The 7,879-nt window shown below is 49.4% G+C and overlaps 1 long non-coding RNA gene across 1 annotated transcript; it reads right to left on the reverse strand.

The window, feature by feature from the left end:
* Positions 1-3,648: 3,648 nt before the first annotated feature.
* On the reverse strand, positions 3,649-6,482 carry LOC131396707 (uncharacterized). The gene is made up of 3 exons (XR_009216659.1): positions 5,926-6,482; positions 5,431-5,566; positions 3,649-3,934 (listed from the first exon to the last, which is right to left on the reverse strand). It is a non-coding gene; the product is annotated as an uncharacterized LOC131396707 (long non-coding RNA).
* Between the last annotated feature and the right edge of the window lie 1,397 nt (positions 6,483-7,879).

Genomic DNA, 7,879 nt, shown 5'->3' on the forward strand with positions numbered 1-7,879 from the left:
GCCATCTTTTCTCCATTCTGATCAGAGCTGTACCCGAACCAGCTGAGCACCCCTCCTTTCTGCAAAGCCCTTTTCCCCTCATGGCTCCTGCGACTCCATGCTCCACCGTTTCAGTCCCTTTTCCTGGACCCTCTTCAGCTGCACCTCTGCAAACACTGCTTGCTCCTAGGCTGGGCCCTGGTCCCTTCTACAGCTACAGTGTCTCCAGGAAATCTCATTCAATTGCATGGTTTTAAACATGTCTGACCTCATCCTGACTCTGCAGACACACAAATGCAACTTAAGAGGTTAGGTGCTAGCTCCCCAGTGTCAGCACCTAAGGAGTATCTCAGATTTGATTCCTCTCCAAATTTTACTGTCATATGAGTTCCAAAATAGCATCAAATATTTCCAAAAAGGAGGAAAAATTTGGATACAATGAATAGTGGTGAACAAAGTAACCAATAAAATGTATACATATATCCAATCATGGCTGCTTGATGGGGAAAATAAGAACACAGAACAAATATCAGACAGTCTCGAGCCAGGGAGTGGAAGGTGATGAGTTGGGAGTGTAGAACACAGGAACTAATCAACTCTAAGCATTTACAGAAAGAGAGGCAGAAATGATTGTTCCTAAAAGCTGAAAGACACCCACTAGAAGAATAGAAAAATCATGAGAAAGCATAAAAAATTAAAAATTAAATTAAATGGTAGACTCAAATTCCAATTTATTAATAATCACAATTGTAAATGGATCAAGTTGCTCTACAAAAAGATGAAGGCTCTCAAGTTGAGTTAAAATATGGTTATAAAATAAAGGGATATAATATGGTTGAAAATAAGGAGATAAAGAAATAAGACTTTAAATGGGACAAAAAGGGGTTTTCTGAGTTGATAACTGTCAGGAACACTTATGCACCTCACAATATGGTCTTGAAACATAAAGCAAAACTGGACAAACAAGAAGACACAGGCAGCTCCAGAATCACAGGGAAACCTACCTTACCTCTCTTAGAAATCCACAAGTCAAGTGATACAGTAAGTTAGGAAACAGATCTGATGATGAACACAAAAAAGCTAGATCTAGCCTCAGCCTGAGGGACAACAACATAAGCAACTAGTGGAGAGGAAACATTCTCCTCAAACCACAATGAAACAGTCACCACAATGGACTGTGTGCTAAGCCACAATGAAATCTCTAAAGAGTCCAAAAAGCAGAAATCTATAAGTGACCATATTACGGGAACTTAAAGCAATAAAAGTAAAAAATAATCACAAAATATTGGCTCCCCTACCCCAACTTATCCACTTGAAAATCTGTCCACACCCTTCTAAATCTCTCAGGTTAAAGACTGGATCTAGACAGACAGGACAAACTCTTTAGAAATGAACAGCAGTGAGAGCAGCATGAGGCAAATCTATGGTGTGGGGACTAAGGGACAGAAGAAGGGACATAGCCTCCACTGCAGGTACCAGGGAATATCAACTGTACACGAAGAAGCTGAGCACTTCCCTCCAGGAGCCAGAACAACACCACAATAAAACCAACAACAGCAGAATGAAGTGAGGATTCACGAGGCGGGAACAACAACGTAGACCTAAGCAATAGAGTCAAAGGCTGGCTCTCCCGAAAGACCTGTAACAGTGAGAAACCTTGTACAGTCTGACCAAGAGGAACAGACAAAGGCACCAAACTGTACCATCAAGTACAACAAACTATGGAAACAGCTTTAACGTGATAGGAGAACATAGTGGATATCTCTGACCAAGACATCAATAGTCCTCAGCTGGAGCTGTCCTTCCCCCAGGATGCATCTGGAAACACGCAGGATAGGTTTTGTTTCTTGTTTTGTGTTGTCCTAATGGTTGTTGCCCTAGGGGTCCCGCAGGTCCTGAACAGCCTGTCACATAAAACCGTTTCCCACCTGAAGTGCTACTGACATCTGAGAAGACAAGCACTGATCCAGATTAAATGAACAACGTGGTAGGGAAATGTCTTCCATGGCTGTATAACAGGGAAAAGATGGTACCCTCAGCATGTAAGGAATATCGAGAAACAAATGTTTACAAGTACTAAATTGTAAAAGAGCTGGAAAATCAGAAACATAGCCAATGAACACACCAAAACTATATCCAACCTATTGGTACAGGTGGAGAAATATGCATGTAAAGCACAGGGAACAGTGGAGGAGATTACACACCAAATTTTACTACTGACAAGGAATAAAAGTTGGGAGGTAGGTGAGAAATAGGAGTTTTTACCACTTCTTAGGTTATATATTTCTGTAGTGTTTTAATTTTTACAAAAGAGAATGTATTCTACTCAAAAAGATGTTTAAAATGTTAAAGAAATTGTTAAAATATTCAAAATGACTTCAGTTCAAAGATATTCATTAAAACATGAATGGAAAGAACGTCCCCATGACTTTAAGAGTCTCCTATAACTTTTCTAATAGTTTACTATGTCCACTTTATTTAACATTTAGATCCTAACTCACTGGAATTTACATCTGTGTGAGGGATGCAACAGAAGCTGATTTTCTACTGTTCAAGTGGAAAACCAACGATCCAGACACCGTTCATTGCGTAGGTCTGGCTTTCCCAGCAGACCTGCAATGCCTCCTTCCCCACCTGCTAAACCCTGACAACTACCGCTGCCTGTCGAGCGCCCTAGAGAGAGCGAGGTGAGCTCTGCAACCTGGGCTCCCTGTCTGCAAGGGGCAGCTACCAGCAGAGCCTTCTCCCAAGACAGCAGCAGGCAGGCTGCACACAGAAGTGTTCAGGGGCCGTCTGCTGTGGAACAGGAAACCCCTCATGATGAGCAGGCAGTGGGAGAGCCCCAAGCACCGGGACTGACCTCGGCTGGGGGCAGCAGGCTGCTCAGTTAGGAAGCACCCTTCCTTCAGCTCGTCCAGCTCTTCCTGCAGCGTGTGCACCAGGCTATTGGCGGCTGCCCCTCTTCAGCTCGCCGTTCTTCTCCACCTGCTCCCGCAGGTGGCACCCGAGCTCCTGTTCCCCCGGGAGCAGAAGCAGTAGGAGTGCAGTGAGTCGAGGAGTTCTTGGGTCGCTTTCTGAGGGATGTGGGGCCAGTGTTGCTGTGCTCGCCCTGCACAGCTTCTGTGGCTGGCTTCAAGGTGACATCTGTTGGAGGGTGGAGGGGCTCTGGGAGGCTTTGTGAGGCATCATTGTGAATGATGAACTTGGGGGTTCTGGGCCAAGCTCTCATCAGGCCCCAGGCTGGTCCCGCTGCAGCTGGGCTCCACATCTCTCTTCAGCCTCTTTCAGTCAACAGCCTCTCAAGGGACAGATGGCCTCTCTCAAGTGTGCTCTGAGAAGAAACTGCAAGAAGGAAGCCAGCCAATAAATCTGCACATCCCAGATTCTGAGGGATAAGAAATGCCACTCTTAGCTAGCAGGCCCTGGCAGGGAAGAGGGGGTCTCATCACCAGCATCTCCAGCAGAAGTGTTTGCATCTCCCTGGCTGCCTGACGCTGTGGAGACCACACTGTCTCCTGGAGTTCCTTCCAGAGACTCTGCACCCAATCCTGACTGGCGGCTTCCTGGGCAGCACTTGGTGTGGGTTGACCCTGCAGAGCAGCTCATTTCAACTTGCGCGAGCCCGGCTGGGCCCTCAGGTTTTCCCTCAAGGACGACGATGAACCTGTAGCTCCTTTCCCATCTGCTTCACTCGCATGTTCCTCAGGTCCCCAGCGGCCTTCCTGGTGTCCTTTCTCCTGGGGTGGCCGTGGCCTTCAGCCCTCCCTTCTCAGTTGGGTGGAAGATTGAGGGCACGGCCATGGCTTGAGCATGTAGTACTGACCCTCCAGCCTTTCCAAGAGCTTTTTTTGGTGAAATGTTCACTACAGATGAAAGAATGCTTAGTGGGTTCCAGTCATCCCTGTGAACAGCTTTTAACCACTGAACCAGACGTTTTGAGCCCTTTATGTGGAGCCTGCAAGAATAAATGAAAAAGTAATTAGAAAGAATTAAATGTCTCCCCCTAAAATAATCAACAATACAAGCAAAATAAGAGTTTTTGTGAACATCCACACCTGTAGCCACTTTGCCCATTTAAACCTTTAGTAAAGATTTAAGGAACACCTTCTGCTTGCAAGTTATTACTGGAATAGAAAGATGAAACACCCACTGTCTACCTTAAGGAGCTGACCATCTGTAGGGCAGAGAAGGAAGGAAGGTGAGGACCTCTTCCCAGGCTGTGGTAAGTGCCCTGTAGGGACACAGACGCTTAAGCAGATAACACAGGATGGCATCAAGACAACAGGAAAGGCTTCAAGAAGTCTCAGAAATAGTTCTTAGAAGCTCATGACTGCCCAACCCTCCTGCTGTCCCTGGGATGCAGGACTTTGGGTGCTAAAATGGGGAGGGTTGGTCCTCCTATTTCAAAGCCAGGCCAAGTGTCGGCCAGCAGAGCCTCCCAGGCACCCAGCAGTGCACCTGGCCTTAGCTCTGCTCAACCAGCTGAGGATGCGAGACTGCTGCCAAGAGGTCAGCCCCAAGAGCTTCAGATCTATGTTCCTCCTGTCCTCCCACTACCAGGAGGAAAGCGGCTCCCTGTACAGAGCAACCAGGCCCTGCAATGTACTGACCAAGACACTTCATAATCTCTTCTCCTCATTAAGGTAAAATCTCTATTTAGACCAAACTGTGCACGTGGGGGGTTGGGGTCGTCTCTCCCGAGGGTTTTCTGCTCCACCTGAGGTCATCTAACCCCCTGAGGCCGCTGTGGACCAGACCAGGTGGATACTATGTCCTCAGGGAGTTCCAAGCAACATGTCCTTCTAACCCTCCTCAATGCTTTGTGACTAGTTACCAAAGGACCTCCACCTTCTTTGCCCCCAGACCACGTTAGACCATGACACATGCCAAGAGCAACCTTCTCTGCAATGCTTGGCCTCATTTTCAAAAACAGTAACATAACTTTTGGGGCATAGGCTCTGAAAGTTCTGTCAAGAAAGCATGGCGGCTGACCTCTGAAACAAGCTCATGTTACTAGCTCTTTGGATAGATTGTAACGACTTCCGACTTAGAACAAACCACTGTAAACCTTCAATAAGACTACAGACAAGTGACATTCAGGTCTTTCAAAATTCATCAAGAACCTGCAATGCAAAACAGAAGGATCTGCCAGGAGGTTTTCAAAGTAGAATGTCTTCAGTGCACTGTTCTGGGACCTCCAGTGCGGAGTCCACAGGAAAGGACTGGCTGAACTGGCTGAATTCCAGAAGCCCTCATGAAGGGAGCCAGGCCAGGGGAAAGGCAAACGCCTCACCATGCTATGGGATCCCAAGGAAGAAGTGAAGAGAGGAGCCCCTTCCCCAAGTCCCTGGGGTAAGCCTCCCAGTGAGGAGGGGCCGCACCCTCCTCCACCGAGGATGCTGTCAGATACAGAGTGCAGAGTCCACTGTCAGATTCCTTTCCAGGACTCACCTTCAGTGCAGAGCCAACTTTCCCTCCACTGCCAGGACTCTTCTAGCAACTAGCATCTGGGAGGCACGTCCATCCTGGAGGTACAAGCTCCATTTGCTCAGCCACATTCCTGATCACAGAGATCAAGGCAGGCTCCCTGCCATCAAAAGAGCAGAAAAGTCACAGCAAGTGCAAGAGGATAGTAACCCTAAGGAAGAGAGTTTCCAGAATGCCCCGTTTCTCGACATTGTTGGCCTCAGCCCGAATCAGTGGAGGACAGGGTGGTCATGGGGTGGGAGTGAGAAGGTGGTGGAGGCCATAAGGTGGGCGCTGGTGGCCATGGGGGGGCCGCGGTGACCCGAGGCACCCGGAGCAGAGATGGTGGCACAGACCAAGGCCACACAGTGCCTGGCGCTGACTCACCCACTGGACTGGCCCTGAGGCCCCGAGCACAGAGTGCCGCCCGCCTCAGGTTGGACCGCGACGGAAGCTGACCAGGCGGCGATGGCCAATTACCTGTGGAAGGCGACAGCCGTCTCTCCTCATTGCCCAGCAGTGGGAGCAGTTCGCGGCAGTGCAGCGATCACCATCTTGGGCCTCAGGTTGTTGAGCTGCCAGGCTTTTCCCCACTTCTCACTGCCCCACAGCAGGACTGCCACAAGGATAAGGGCTTGCAGCAACACTCTGCAGCACATGGGAGCTGCTCCCCACACCCCGCAGGACTGCAAGATGGTGGCATGCACCCGTCCGTCCTCCGTAAAACAAGATGACCATGACTGTGGGCCTAGGCAAAATGCCGACTGACGCGCCCACCCCAGGGTCGCGCTGCCCAAACTCGTCTGTTCTGCTGCCCCAATGGGTCGCTGCTGCAGTGTTCAGAGTGAAGAAAGCAAACCGTGGTGGAGTGAAAGTGTGGCTGGCCCTCCACAAGGGGACCCGCCATATACCCACATGGCAAATGATGCACTTCCGCCCACACTTCCAGCCCTGCCTGCATTGCTCAGCCGGATTGGCCACAGCGGCTGCTCATCGCGTTGCACTCATTCTCCGGGGCAGTGGGAAGAGGGACGTGGGTGAGGGCAGGCTCGCGCCAGGAGGCCTGGGAAGCTGCACTCGCCTGGGCCATTGGCCGTTGGACTGGCAGGCGCAGTTTGGGGCGGGACTGCTGGGTGGAGTGGGTCTTCGTGCAGAGTGGGCGGTGGTGGCTCCTGTAGTGAGACTTGCATGTCTGACAGCCCGATCCCTGCAGCTCTGGACACTCTTTCCCTCCACCCTTGGCACTCGGGCGCCGGCCTGACAGGCCTACGGCCAAGGGGCAGTGGGGGGTCGGGGAAGGAAAGGGTGGTGCTGGGTGGGGCTGGGGCGCCAGCCTGACAGACTCAAGGCTGCTGAGGTGGGAGGGGCAGTGGGGCATCAGGGAGGGTAGGTGGGGTGTTGGGTGGGGCTAGAGAGCTGGTTCTTGGGAGGCTTCTTCCTTCCCCTCCAGGAGTTAAGAAGTGGAAGCTCTCTAACTCCTTTGAAGTTATGTTGTAGGCTGGAGGGGAGGAAACTACTCCAATGCTCACAACACCAGAATGATTTTGTTGAATGATAGATCATTCCAACTTCTTTTTCTATGATGAGAAAGAGAAACAATGCATCTCATTGGGCCTTAACTTATTGGGGTCCGAATACAATGTGTTGGGGGGCAGGGGTGGGGTATTGGTGCTTTGGTCAATGCTAGTGTTGGGCAGGAGGGAGAATCCTCCGCTACCCTTTCACTTAAAGTTCTTATGGCTGTCCAAGTAATTAAAAGACAGGCTAGCAGGAGAAAATAATACCAACTTTAATAACATGTATACATGGGAGAAACTCGTCATTCTGTCAAAGCTGCTTAAGTATTGTATTGTAGCTAAAGGTGTGGAAGGTGTTTGAGGGGTAGTGGTTTGGGATTTCAGAGGGGAAGAAGACAATTCACATGGAGATAGAAATGCAAATGTTTGTACAACTCTTTTCAGGGCAAGCTATAGAGAATGTGGCCAGGGAGAGACAGAAATTTAGATAAAATGGGCTTGTTGGTGATGCCTTTCCTAGTGTAACATCTATTTTATATTATATTACAGCCATCATATGATATTGGGTCCTTCCTGAAACAGGTCTTCTGTTAAATTCTTTAGGCAGTTTGGGAGGGGAAACACCTTCTAGTTGCTATATATGGGATGCGACCTCAGCATGGCCGGAGAAGCAGTGCGTTGGTGTGTGCCCGGGATCTGAACCTGGGCCGCCAGTAGCGGAGCGCGCGCACTTAATTGCTAAGCCACAGGGCTGGCCCCCATGTTTAACTTTCTGAATGTGGCTTTCCTTCTGTTCTGTGGGAAGAAGGCTGCTTATCTGTGCTGATCCCAGTATTTGTGTTTCTTTCCTTTGGACTCCTGTATCGATTGAACACTGTAGTCCTGTGCTTCTGGTTTCTCTTAGTTCTTTGTAATTT

This window comes from Diceros bicornis, chromosome 34 (genome assembly GCF_020826845.1).
Source record: "Diceros bicornis minor isolate mBicDic1 chromosome 34, mDicBic1.mat.cur, whole genome shotgun sequence".
In the NCBI taxonomy this organism is placed as follows: Eukaryota; Metazoa; Chordata; class Mammalia; order Perissodactyla; family Rhinocerotidae; genus Diceros; species Diceros bicornis.